The 13,569-nt window shown below is 48.5% G+C and overlaps 1 pseudogene; it reads right to left on the bottom strand.

The window, feature by feature from the left end:
- The window catches only part of LOC149337648 (uncharacterized), a 28,946-nt pseudogene extending 19,613 nt beyond the window's left edge, over positions 1-9,333 (bottom strand).
- Positions 9,334-13,569: the final 4,236 nt, after the last annotated feature.

Here is a 13,569-nt window from a genome sequence, read left to right as displayed (position 1 = left end):
CAGGGTGTGGAAGAGTGTTTTTTTTCTTGGCGGCGAGGGTTAACCTTGTGTGGCCAACTACCCTGAGTTGCGTCATATTTGGTTATAGTTAAGGTGTACAGCTGGCGTGGGCAGGACTTGCCTTCAAGTTCCTGTCGCGTCCCCTTGTTGGACTCCATGGTGGGTGGCTGCCACCATGACCGAAAAACTAAATTTTTTTATGGCTCCCCCCCTTTCAAAACCAGATCGCTCTCTTAAAAGAGGGCGGAACGAAGCAGCAGTCTTTTTTTGCGAAAAAGAAGCCAACTTTCACAAAATTTCATGTAATACACAGCAACTGTGACGAAAAGCAAGCCCGAACCATATCCCCCTTCCTTGTTACCAAATGCTTAACAGATGCCTTGGGGCCTGGCTACAAGGTATCAAAAATGGTCAGTGGCGACCTAGTCCTTGAACTGCGTGAGAGCACCCAATGCTCGAAACTCTCCAACATTGCTTCTATAGGGGACATCTCTGTCTCCGTGACTCCCCACCGATATCTGAACACAGTTAAAGGCGTTATCTCAGAGGCTGACTTCATCCATCTAACAGAAACCGAAATGCTTCAAGGACTTTCTGATCAAAATGTAATTGACGTGCACAGGATCAAAATCCGCAAGGAAAACAAAGAAATAGACACCAAACACATGGTTCTCACATTTAACACCAGCAGTTTGCCCGAAACGATCGATGTTGGATACCTGAAAAGCACCGTCAGACACCACATACCGAGTCCCCGCCGCTGTTTCAACTGTCAGAAGTTTGTCCACGGCTCACAGAGTTGTCGCGGCCGCAAAACCTGCGCGAAATGCGCTTCGAAGGACCACCCTTCTGAGGAATGTGACGCAGCCCTACGCTGCGCGAACTCTGAAGGAGACCACGCTGCATACTATAGGGCCTGTCCGTCCTGAAAAAAGGAGAAAGAAATCATCACCATAAAGACCAAAGAAAACATTTCATTTAAACAAGCCAGAAGGCATTTTGCACTGACAAATACATTCTCTTTCACAGCGAAACCAAACTTCGCTGATGTGGTGCGCAGGGGCGTAGCACCACACAGCGCTCCGGCATCTGCGCGGCCACTTCCACCGCGCCAGTGGCAGGGCCATCCACGCCCCAGGCAGGGACAGCGAAGGCTGCTCTGCCAACTCCAAGCCAGGGAGTGCCGGCCCACGGGTCAGCATCCCGCAGGACTTCCCCCCGTCGGGGGAGGCCTGACACCCACACACCCGCGGCTTCTTCGCGGTCGTCCAGCACCTCTTCCGAGGTGATGGACCAAACTCCCAGCCCGCCTGCTTTACAGTGGCGGAACAGCTCTCTTGAGCGGAAAAAAGGCAGGGCCACCATAACGGCCCCAGAACATAAGTAAACCTCTCGTTTCTCCTACCCCAAAACATAAACATAGCTTTTCTAGTTCAGTGGAAGTGTAGAGGAATATTGAGAAATTACGATGACATAAAAAATATTTTAGGGTCAATGTCACCCGTAGCCTTATGTCTCCAGGAAACCAATCTAGGTCCGCAACATGTGAACATCCTGAATCATTATAAAACTTTTAGACGCGATCGTGAGCAGGCAAATAGACTCTCAGGAGGCGTCGCGATTGTCGTACAAAGCGGCGTCCCTGCTCAAGAGATCAGACTCAAAACAAAACTTGAGGCAGTTGCAGTCTGCATTGTCAGCTACAAAACAATTACAATCTGCTCTGTATATATTCCTCCACATCTCACACCAACAGTCCACGATCTACAAGGCCTCATTGATGAACTTCCAGAACCATATCTAGTAGTCGGGGATTTTAACGCTCACTCCCCTTTTTGGGCAAGTGAGCGCTGTGACTCTAGGGGTCAAATAATCGAAGATTTTATCCTCACAAATAGCGTATGTCTTTTAAATACAGAAAAAGCCACATACTCCTCCCCTGCCTCAGGGAAAATGACCTGTTTAGATTTGTCGTTTAGTTCACCTTCTGTTTTTAACGATTTTAACTGGGACGTCATTGGCAACCCATATGGCAGCGATCACCTCCCTATACTAATTACTTTAACATCCCCACCGGAAATAATCCCCACAAGGCCACGGCGCTGGAAGCTTCACCTCGCCGACTGGTCACTTTTTAGAGCAAAGGCAACCTTAGAAAATATAGTTTTAGAAAATCTCACCATCGACCAAATAAATGAAAAGTTCACTAATTGTATCATAACTTCCGCACTCACAGCTATTCCTCATTCGTAAGGAGTGCGCGACAAAACCATAAAGTATGGTGGACAAAGGACTGTAAAGAATAAAAAAAACAGCAAAATAGAGCTTGGGGTAAATTCCGCAGGTATCCGACAAATGAAAATCTCTTAAATTTCAAAAAGGCAAAAGCTAAAGCTCGGTACGTCCGTCGCAGTGCCGAGAAAGCTTCATGGCAAAATTATGTTTCATCTATCAACAGTCGGATCCCATCTAAAAAAATGTGGGAGCAGGTTCGTAAATTGAATAACAACCATTCACCATTCACAATTCCTTTTTTAACAACACCTGGCACACAAACAAGCATAGAGGAACAGGCAGGCATATTGGGGGAACATTTCACTGCAATTTCAAGTTCATCACCCTATACGCAGTCGTTTTTAAACTACAAAAACACAGCTGAAAGCCAGAGGCTCCCAACAAGTGGAGGTTCAAATGAAAGATTCAATAGTCTATGTACCCTCCAAGAAATCAATAGAGTACTATTTGCCGGTAAAAAAACTGCTCCACGACTCGACGAAATACATTATGAAATGCTTGCCCATCTTTCCGAACCAGCCGTGGACGCACTTTTAAGATTCTGTAACACAGTTTGCATATCTGGGAAAATACCGGAAGCCTGGAAGAAAGCTATTATTGTGCCGTTTCTTAAACCTAGCAAACCCCCAACCTCTCCTAGCAGTTATAGACCCATAGCCTTAACCAGTTGTCTCACCAAATCCTTTGAAAGTGTGCTTAATATAAGATTAACTTTTGTCCTTAAATCCTGTGAACTTCTTGATATTCATCAGTGTGGATTTAAAGAGGGATGTTCCACTTCAGATCACCTAGTTCGCCTTGAAAATACTGTCAGAGAAGCTTTTATACACAAACAACACTGTCTTAGCGTCTTAGAACGCTGCCCGTGTGTGCTTTGGTGTGTGGGATGAGTGAGGTGCAGATAAAACTTGGTTAAAATATGATGTGTCTGCTTTGTAAACTAGCATGACTTGCCTTTGGTTTCTGCTTTCTTCCTGAATGTCCATTTATCACCATCCACTAATATACAGTTTGGACTGCGTGCCATGCACCAGCATGTTTCCGACTAGATTTAGCAAACATGACTTACCGAAGCGTTACCTTATGCCTTGTCATGCCCACCAACTCGACTACAAGTCATGGTAGTTTTGCCGGTAGCTGAAAATTGAGACCTGGAAGTGGGTTGCAGCTTGACTAATACTCCATCTAATATGTTCTTGAAGACATCTTCGCAAGCCATGCTGAAGTCATGTTTTAGACCATCTACACAGTACGTTCTGCACTGCTCTTCCAGTGCGCCTATGGTTGCTGTTAGCTGTATCCATGTGTTAGTGACTACAAGTGGTGGCAGTGAAAGAATACAGCAGTGGTCACATACAAATTAACATAGCAGCGGCACCCCTTAAAGAAGCCCTCTAACCAATTTCATTACAGACGTGTGGACATCAATTGTTAGAGGCCCTTCTTTAAGGGGTATCTGCCACTATGTCTTTGAGTTGTATCCAACCATAGCCGAATCCTTTCACTGCCACCTCACACACACACATGCACGCTTGTACGCACATTCTGCAGCATGTGGATACCACTAACTGTGGCTAAAGGAGCACTGGAAAGGCAGCGTAGAACGTACTGTGGAGATAGTCTAAAACACGACTTCAGAATGTCTTGCCAAGACATCTTCGAACATATGGGAGGGAGTACTGACCAAGCTGCAACCCATCTCAAGCTCTCTTTTGTCACCTACTGGCTAAATCACCCGCTTGTAGTCGAGTGTGTGGGCTTAACAAGCAGATAGCTAGGGATCTTTAACATAGTAGGTTTGTGTTTCTTGGGAAAATTATGCTGTTGTTTCATAGGAACATATATCAAGAAGAGACACACTTATGCTATTAAAGCTGAAAAATGCTTAATACAAGCTCCCACTTCGTTGTCAAAGTGTGTTCTGCGAATAAACCAAAATTCAAAGGTCCCAGGCAGTCTGTATAGACACCTGGTCACGCTGTCTTCGAGAAGGCGTGGCTTCCGGTATAGCGAATTGGATACTTAAGCAAACCACTCCCACTTGGAACTATGTTCTGAAGGCTGACGCTGCAGCAGTTGCGGCTGGTTAATGCTTAGCCTGAGGTTAACTTTGATTGCCTGAATCATTATTCTTAGGTCCAGTGCAAAAAGCTAGCTACCACAACAACTTCTTGATCTTGAATTTTCGCCCAAGGTATATTAGTCTTTTGTGGGCATCCTATCTATGAAGCATTCATTACTATACTCCTATATTATCTGATTAACTGGCCGCTTTCTTTGAGCCTCCCCGTCATTCCAACAGTAGCCCCCTGGCCGGCTGTACTGTTTTGAAGCGCACGTTTCCTTACTAAGTCCAAGGGAAAAAACTGAACGGCAGTGCTGTTCACAGGGGTGACATATTGCTACGACGAAGTGGAAGTGGAAGACGAAATGGACTCCCGCGTGAAAGGGACGAACGAAGAAGAAGAGGCTCGGCGTACCTCACATTCGCACCAGAAAATACAAAGCAGCCATGATACCAGAGAGGATGCTTCCTAGATTCGAGCAACGACAATATGCCTGTGCAAAAATGTATCTTTCGGCAACGACACCGCCTGCGGCAATGCCGCGCGACGAACTGCGCGCTGGTCCCAGGCTGCCCAAGTCGTCGCAAGGCCTAGCTGGTTTCGCATCTAAGCCGCAGCTGACGGCGCTTCGGAAGTCGCCTGCGCTATAATAAAAGGCCTACTATTCACATCGCTTTACTTCGGACTCCTCCCATAATAAAAGATATGTTCGATTTCCACGACGCCTTCAGCAACGGAGCTAGCAGACGGCACGCGAACCGCATTTAGCAGCAGCAGCACCAAAGCCACTCTGGGATGAAATTTGATTGTATCGCAGTCATCCATTTTACCAGCAACTCGGTACTGGTCAACGATTGTCAGAAATGATTCATTTTTGACATGCATCTATCCCTGGGCTTACTATGGACAAGAACAAACAATACTAGCGTGTATTCAGACGCCGGAGGCCGGCATCAAGGCTGGCAGGCCGGCCCGGCGTAGCTCGGCCCCGAGCGCCCTGAGGAGCACGCTGTACGCCATCATGACGCTCCCGCTCTCCGCGCTCGTATTGGCTCCCGCTTCCCGTCGTTGAGTTTGCCGCGTGCAGCTCGTCGTTGACATCCAGCAGGTTGGACGCAGGCGACGAGCTGCGATCAGTCGTTGCGAAGTCGTTCTCAACGGTGCGCAGCAGCGAATTGCACACACTTTTCACACATGTGTCCCCGCCACTCATCCGCAAAAGTCGTTCTTTCAGCTCAGGGTCCATAGTTCGAGAGAAGCCGCAGCGTCTGTTGCGAGACACAGGTCAACACAGCAGACAGCGGGGAAGAGAGCGAGCGAATGGGCGCGTCAACCGGAAGTAAACTAACCGATCTTGTCGATGACGTATTTGTGGGCGGAGCATGGTCCCGGCCTGTAATCTTTATTTTTTTTTTATGGTTTCCTCCGGTGTACGAGTTGAGAGAGAAAAGGCTGGTGGTCATTTTTAATAGCCATTATCTCTGGTTCCACACAAGTTGCATCAAAAATTTTTGCGCTAGGATGTTGAATCGTTTAATGTCTATCAGTGTTTCGACTTCTCTTTGCCTACATGGCCACCTTTTCAGGGACCTTTTAAAAGCAGCCTGGTGTTTTTTTTTGCGCTGTAAACCTAATGATAATGCGTTACTGCTCCATGAATCTTATTGATCGCCTTCGCTCTTTTTAATTTGTTGGAATTAAAATGAAACATGGCATATATTCTAGTCGTGTAGCGGGGGGCAGGAAAGAGGGAGAGGGGGCCTACAACCGCATTAGACAGAGCCCCCATTTTTCATAATCCGGCCCTGATAAATATAGGCTCCTTAATTGAGTAAGAGGAAAGGCGAACCGAAAACTGAACCCATTTATATCGACGGAGAGTTAAGATAACAACGAATTATAGGGCTTCGTAAATGCTTTTTTTTTCACTCGTCGACGCTAAAAAGGCCCTGCTATTCTATTTTATCGAGTTCATCAGTATGCGACGTGGCATACTGTAAAGAAAGCGGAACTTGGCTCTACGCTCTAAGAGTTCAGGCGCTATAAGTATATACTGTCGAAACAGCCCGTATATAAAGTTCTTGTCTCCGCACTGGCGAGGGTTTATAGGGTTTGCCCTGTTTTCTAGAGAGAGCTATAGAAACCCATTGAGGATGCTTTTCGATCTCCCAAGAAGCGGGAAGCCGGAGAAGAAGCAAATCGTTGCGGCCGCCGTGGTGTGCCGCATGAACGATTGCCTTCCGTCGGCTAACAGCAACGCCAGCAGCAATCACTCGAGCGTCGTCGACAGGGCGGATATTGATTGTGTTGCGCCCTCACCGCCACACTGGGCAGAGTCAGGAGCACACTCTTCGACAAAAGAGTTCCCGTTTGCGTCAGCGGTGGCCGAAAGGGCAACACAGGACTGCGTGTTGGCGGGTTATAGGTACTTTTAGCTGTTTCCTTATTTATTTTTTCACTGGCGTTGATGGCAGTTGTGGAACTCTCCAGAGTTTCAGTGGACTTTAAAACAGAGATGCTTGACCTTAAAATGTCCGCGTGTTTTTTAACGTGAAACATTAAAGTTCAGCTTAAGTTAACGACAACGCTGCGAGCTATGGAATGAAAAATGATAAGCGTAAAGTTAAGAGATCGGAAGCGGGCGTAGTGAGTGAGGGAACAAACGCGGGTTAATGACATCCTAGTTGAAATCAAGAGGAAGAAATGGGCTTGGGCATGGCATGTAATGCGAAGGCAAAATAACCGCTGGTCCTTAAGGGTAACAGAGTGGATTCCAAAAGAGGGCAAGCGTAGCAGGGGCGGAAGAAAGTTAGGTGGGCGGATGAGATTAGGAGTTTGCGGAGATACGGTGGCCGCAGCTGGCGAAGGACAGGGTTAATTGGATAGACATAGGAGAGGGCTTTGCCTTGCAGTGGGCGTAGTCAGGCTGAAGTTGATGAGACGGTTGGACAAGTCTCGGCAGAGAATCGATGGACGCTGCTTTTGTTTTCCCGTATTTCATTGAGAGAAGGCAGGAGGGAGAACTTTGTACCACGTGCCAGGTTCGGATCGTGGTCGCTGTAGACACCTAGGTGACGCAGTAGCCAAGACAGTGCAACAAGTGTTGTGGCCCAGTGCTGTCCACAATCCGCCTTTTGCGGGAGGGTGTGGCGCTACCACGAGGGAGCCGCGAGAAAAACATTGAATGTGAGTGTATAGCAGACAACACGAAAGGGTATCCTGCGAAATGGCCACGCCAGCACAGAAATGGAAGCTCCCCGCATTTTTTCCCTCGCGGCCAAACGTAGGGACAGTGACTGCTCTATCATGTTTCGTGCAGTATGGGGGAACGTTTCAGCGTTTTGACAGCCCACTCGTCAACAGACGCAGATGCAGGATCGTTTGCGGGTAGGTAGGCGTATGCTTGGCCCCTACAATGACCTGTTGAGATGCCATTGGCTGTCAAGAGGGTCATCACGGTGTCGAAAAGATGCAAGCCGGTATGCGAATCAATTGGAACAAATACAAGAAACCGTTCGTACACGTGGCCATTTAAGCAGTATCGTAAAACAACTGACAGCTGATCAACGTGTGTAAGGTCAGGAATGGAATCAACAATTAAAGAGAAGTATTTTGCCCGTTTCACTTCGTCAACGAGACGATCCTTGACAGCCTTTTCCATATGCTCGATAAATTCGTCACAAATGGTTTTTGACAGATACGATGGGTGACCTTTTCCCTTGTTCCCATAGCGTTTGATGTGCTCCTCTAGAAAGGGATCAAACTTGGCAATGGCTTCAAGCACTCCCAAGTAATTGCCATAACTTGGTGAACCAAAAACCTCATCACTTCCCCTAAACGCTTGGCTTCGCTCAGCTAGAAGCTTAACTACAATGACTGCGCGCTTCAACACCTCTGTCCAGTAAGGGGTCCCAGTGACAAGATGCTTAACCAGCTCCTTGTCAATTGTGCTGCTGGAGTTAGACCGGGCGAGCCATGATGTCACACTGTCCCGGTGCTCGACGCTATTTTCATGTGCGCAAACCTTTTCTTCTAATTTTTTCCAATCAGAAAAGCCATGCGTAGTGAAAATACTCTGGTTGCTTCTAATCGGAAATAGTTTGCACATGAAGCAGTAAACAGAACCTTTGGACTCCGAATAAATCAACCAGCGTCGCTCGTACGCTTCCCCATTTATAGCATATTGCACGAAAAGATGAGGTGACATATAACGTTTCTGAGTTGTGTAGTGTCTTTCGGAAGACGGAAAAGTTTCATGCCGATTTTGAAAATACACTGGTCCTTTCTCAAGGCATACACTCCGACAGCTATCAGTACGTCCGGCCACTTAGCAGGCTCACTTTGGAGAACCTTACAACCTACCTCCTGCTGCGGAGAGGTATGTACTTCTTTGTTGCCGCAGCGAGAAGCCGTGTGACCCGTCCTCTCGAGGCACACTCTGTGGGTGGAAACATAACTCGAAGCCGCACTAGTAGGAAACAAGTGAGTCGGTTCTTGGAGTGTTGTTTGCTTGCGCTCGTCAGTAGAAGGAGGTTCGTTGGGGATGTTTGGCGCCTGTTGATCAGCAGAAGCAGAAATCGGGCGTGGCGGAACGGACACCTGGAGCTCCGTGGCAGAGGCCGGGCCGAGTAGCAACGACGTTGCTAACTCAGGAACAGGACAGACCTCGGTTAGCCTCGGTTGCTCAGATATATAAACGAACGAGGTTGCCACCGTTTTCTCAGGATCCAGACAACCAAGATGAGTGAAATCTTGCTTGTTGCCAGGAAACCGTAGTGTTGGAGTCCTTCACAGAAGCATTATCGGTACTATCGGGATATTGGTACGGGCTCTGGGTAGAGCAGTCATAATGCTCCGCGGAAGCTCCATTCAGAAGATTCTTTGTCATCTTTGGTAGCCTCTGTTCACGCCCTTCTCTTTCTAACTTCACCTTTCCTTTAGACGCACCACTTTGATGCTTCCGAGCGGGCATTTTCGCATGAATGGACGGCGTCACAGCTGACAAAAAGTTGAGATAAAATGGAATTTTACAGGTGTGCAAAGCACGAACGACGAACGCTGCTCCTCCGGACTTGGCGTGGCAACACGAACGCGACCTCCCGATATCAGTTCAGAAGCGTTTGCGGGTAGGTAGGCCGGAAACGCTGATTGGTCGATGGTATGCACTTCTCCGTGACGTTTTTTGGTGTCGTCCTTGTTCTCAACCAGACGTGGCGTCACCGCGCCTGCCTCGGCTTGTCTCTGGAGAACCTAGGGAATCGCTAGGTGCGCCCGCCGCGCCGCAGGTGCGTGGCACGCGGGTATTCCCCTCCCCTGGTCCCCAACAGTGGTGCCACCAAATGGCCAACATCACCAGCATGCGCCGGGAGCAGTATCCTCTCCCCCGAATAATGGAGAACTTGCAGAATAACCAGCGCCCTCTACAATTTTCCAACGAAAAACCCTCGTACGCAGACGGCAATCTCGCATTCTTCATCGACGATGAACAGCTGGACGCCCCCACTCCAGCTGTTTTGTGCTATGTGTCGTGCGCGTGTGATTGAACAGCGATCTCCCAGATCTCCACGCGCGTGCGACCTGTATATATGTATATATTTACCTTGTAGATATGTAAATAGATTCATTGAAAATGTACCCCTCCCCCTGTCCTTTCTACTGTCCCCTCACCCCTTTCTTTCATTTCTACCCTCTGCCTGCTATCCTTTATTTCGCTGCCCCAGCTCAGGTGCTTCCTGTCGCGATAGCAGATGCCGGGGCTGCAAATATTATGTTACCTTCCATATCAAATGTTCAATAAATAACCACTTACTACTACTACTACTACTTCATCGAAAAGGGAGAGGAGAGACGTCCCTTTATCTGTATGGGAGGAAAATAGTTCAAAGGATACACTAGAGCCGAGGCGCGAACGCGAGGAGCGGGTCGAGACAGGTACTCGTCAAGGGAATGCATCATTGTAACCTTTGCACAACTTTCCTTTACACTCTACCTGGAAAGCTGGTAATGTCCGGCGGGGCTTCAGGTTCACGCAGATTTGGGGGCAGTCCCGCACACCTTTTCGATAAAGGACACAGTGCAGGGCTACTGACTCATCTCCCCTCGCGCTAACCCCTTCAGGCAGCAGGGCAGGAAGAGAAAACGTGTCTGTGAACGAGGGTTTTTGGCTGGAAAACATCTTCCTGTAAGTCAGCTTTCCCCCAATTTTGCAAGTTGTCAATTCCTAGTACCAACCAACACCACCATTCGGTTCGTGAACCACGGTTCACGAACCTCTGCATTTCCAGCTTGTGGCTTTCGCCATTAGTGCATGAGAACATCCACGTTCAGCTTTGGCGGCCACAACGCTGCCAGCCTAGCTAATGGCCATGGTGCGCTTGCATGCACAGCAGGAAGTGATTTGTGTGTAGACCATCCAGGAGGGAATGTACAAGGACGTTAGGATAGCACAAACGCTAACAAAAGGCAAACAAATGCTAGTTGGGGCTAGAAACCCATTTTCGGTTCTAGCAAGTAACAACGTTGGGGAAAAGCCACCAGCTGTGGGCGTCTTGCAGTAGGAAGGGTAAGAAGAATGGAAGCTCTCGAGAAGCAAAGGTAAGGCTGCATACAGCGCACGCGGTGTCGCGCCGCCCAGGGAAGCTTTTCTAATAAACTGCGGTATTGCTGGAAGACTGGTCCTTGACCGAGGCAACACCTCCTATGTTCCTATACACTGTATCGCAGCAAAAGACGTGGACACAAGAGACGAGAGACGATTGACCAAGGTGGGCAAGAGGAACATGTCACTGCCATAACGAAACGTCAATGTTTCCTTGCAGCAGCGCCTCGAGAAAGGGTTAGCTTCTTCCACTCGCCGCTGTCGGTATCCAACGAAGGGAACGATGAGACATTTTATGGTGCCATTCTCGGGAAGACGCTTCGCAACGCACTGCAGAGCCGACTGCCTTCTCTCTTGTCCGTCTACCAGGCAGGAGCTACTCGCTGCAGTTCCGGCAGGGGAGACGGACAATAGTCGCGGGCGAGAGCGAAGGTGGGCCCCCGCCACATGAATGGCATTAGAGGAAAGTTACTGGTGCCTCCACTACGGCTTGTACTGTTCCGGCCCAGGCTTGGTTGTTGCGTTTCGCCGTAATCGCTTTTCGGCGAAGTGAACACAGCATTCGCAGGAGAGCGCCGTGTTGTCGCTTATTTTCTGGCTTTGACAAGTCAAAAAGACAGCGTGTCATGGCACGCCATCCCTTACTAAACCACGCCTGTCACTCCTCTTCGTACTTAAAGCGTTTCTCTTCTTACTAAGAATTATAAGAGTTAGCCGTTCCGGCCGCCAATTCAAACAGCGAGAAAAATTTCAGCGCTGCCGGATTCGTAATGCAGGAGCGCCGCTCTTGCCTCAAGCCATCATCAATGCCGACTTGCGGATTCCAGGATTCTCAAATACACTACACCTTCAGACGCCACTGGACGAGGGGATTGGCAAAAAAACACAAAAACCCTCCCGCAATCCTTAAGGAAACGTATATATCGCTTCGTAGGGGGGCCCTGCCGGGGTGGAGGGGGATTCCTGTTTTGGCAGCTCGACAAGTTCTCCTACCAACCGATTCAGCTAAACGAAGTTACATTAGCTGGGGGCCGTCTCTTCGTTTTGGTTTTCTCGCTTCACACGTTTCGCTCGAAGTTCCATTGACTGTGGTTCCCACTTCCATATACTAGCAGGTTAAAATAAATGGGCCCCCTTCTCCTGCTGTCGGAGGTGAGGCCCTGGGCTGCAGCCCCCCGACGCCCCGCCCCCCCTAATCCAGCGCTGATTTTTATTAATGTAAATGGAGCGGTGAAAGAAGTGGAGGCGGGGCATTTGTCACCGCCGTCTTATTACCGCGAGATTCTTCGACACAGCAAGAAGAAATCACACGAGCACGCTTCGAGACTCAAAGTGAAGCCGATGGGAGCTGAACAGAATACATCCAGAAATGTACATATCTGAATGCGTACACTGCGGAGTGGAGAAAGAATGATACCATATGATATGGACCTGCCAAAAAAAAAAAAACCAACGCACCAAGAATAAACAACTCGACGGCTGTCAGCCTCTGATCTGCGGCGCCAACACGAGTTGAGGCGAGTTCCAGCTGTTGCAGCGTCCAACGGACTCCCGGAAGAGCGTGCCCGGCCACCTAACTTTGCTTCAATCATTTTTTTCTCTCTCTCTTCCAGGGCGAACTACCTAACAACCAAAGTATTTTTAAAAAATTTTCGCTACGATAAACCGCGTAACCTCTCGAGTCCAAGTTGTCCGTTATTTTCTCTTTTTTTTTGCTTCCTGGCTACTTCACTCTAAGACCAACGTGTATTTCTAGGAATGCAAGCCAACTGTTCCCTTCGGCAGTGCGCTCAGTGAGACTCGAAGCCGGGTGACTACCTGTTAAAAAAAAAAGACTTACAAGACGCCGATGCTGCTGCCAAAATTTTTACTCTGCCAGGAAAAAGAGAAAATTTGCGATCAGCACTCAATACTCGTCACCGCTGAGGCCGGCTTTTTTGTACTGTCAAAGATTCGGCACGTCGGTGCAGCGAACCACAGCGGAGAGCCCTGCCTTTCGAGCGCGTCACAAGTGGAAAGGCCTCAGAGGACCACTCCGACAGCGACCGCGCAAGTCAGGTCCGTAGTCCGGTCTACCCAGCAGGCACGCAGTGCGAGATTGCGAAACGCCATCTCAACTTCTTTCGACGTTCGTAGTCGAGCCGCCTACATGGCTGTTCGAGGGCTTTTAAAAACTTGTTTTTTTTTTTTATCTTCAGTAAGGAGACAAGGCTGATGCTCAGAGAAGAAAAAGACGTATAATGCATGTCCCACGCTGATCAAGGCCCTAAAATCATTCGAGAGAAAAAAAAGATATATTATCGTCGAAGCGGAAGCAATTAAACTGCAAACACAGAACGCTGCTGGAACGTTATGAGACTTTGTCCCAATTTTAAGAACGTGCGCTACCCAGATGAGTCGTGGGAAACACCAAGGGCATCACTTGTTCTGCTTTCAAACTACTGGCAGGCTGCATTCCAACTTGGGTATCTGCTCGGCAAAGTCAGCACCGGTCTCCAGGACTGTCATCGTGCGTAGCAAATCCAGGCACAAACAGGGGACTCACACTGTCGCACAGATGTTACAAAGTAGGCCGGTAAGCCTAATAGAACTTCTTACCTGTGACATTCA

This window comes from Amblyomma mixtum, chromosome 7 (assembly GCF_055824585.1).
Source record: "Amblyomma mixtum isolate Tamu chromosome 7, ASM5582458v1, whole genome shotgun sequence".
Lineage (NCBI taxonomy): Eukaryota > Metazoa > Arthropoda > Arachnida > Ixodida > Ixodidae > Amblyomma > Amblyomma mixtum.
Note: the sequence above shows the minus strand (reverse complement) of the source record. Positions and strands in the feature narration are given on the sequence as shown.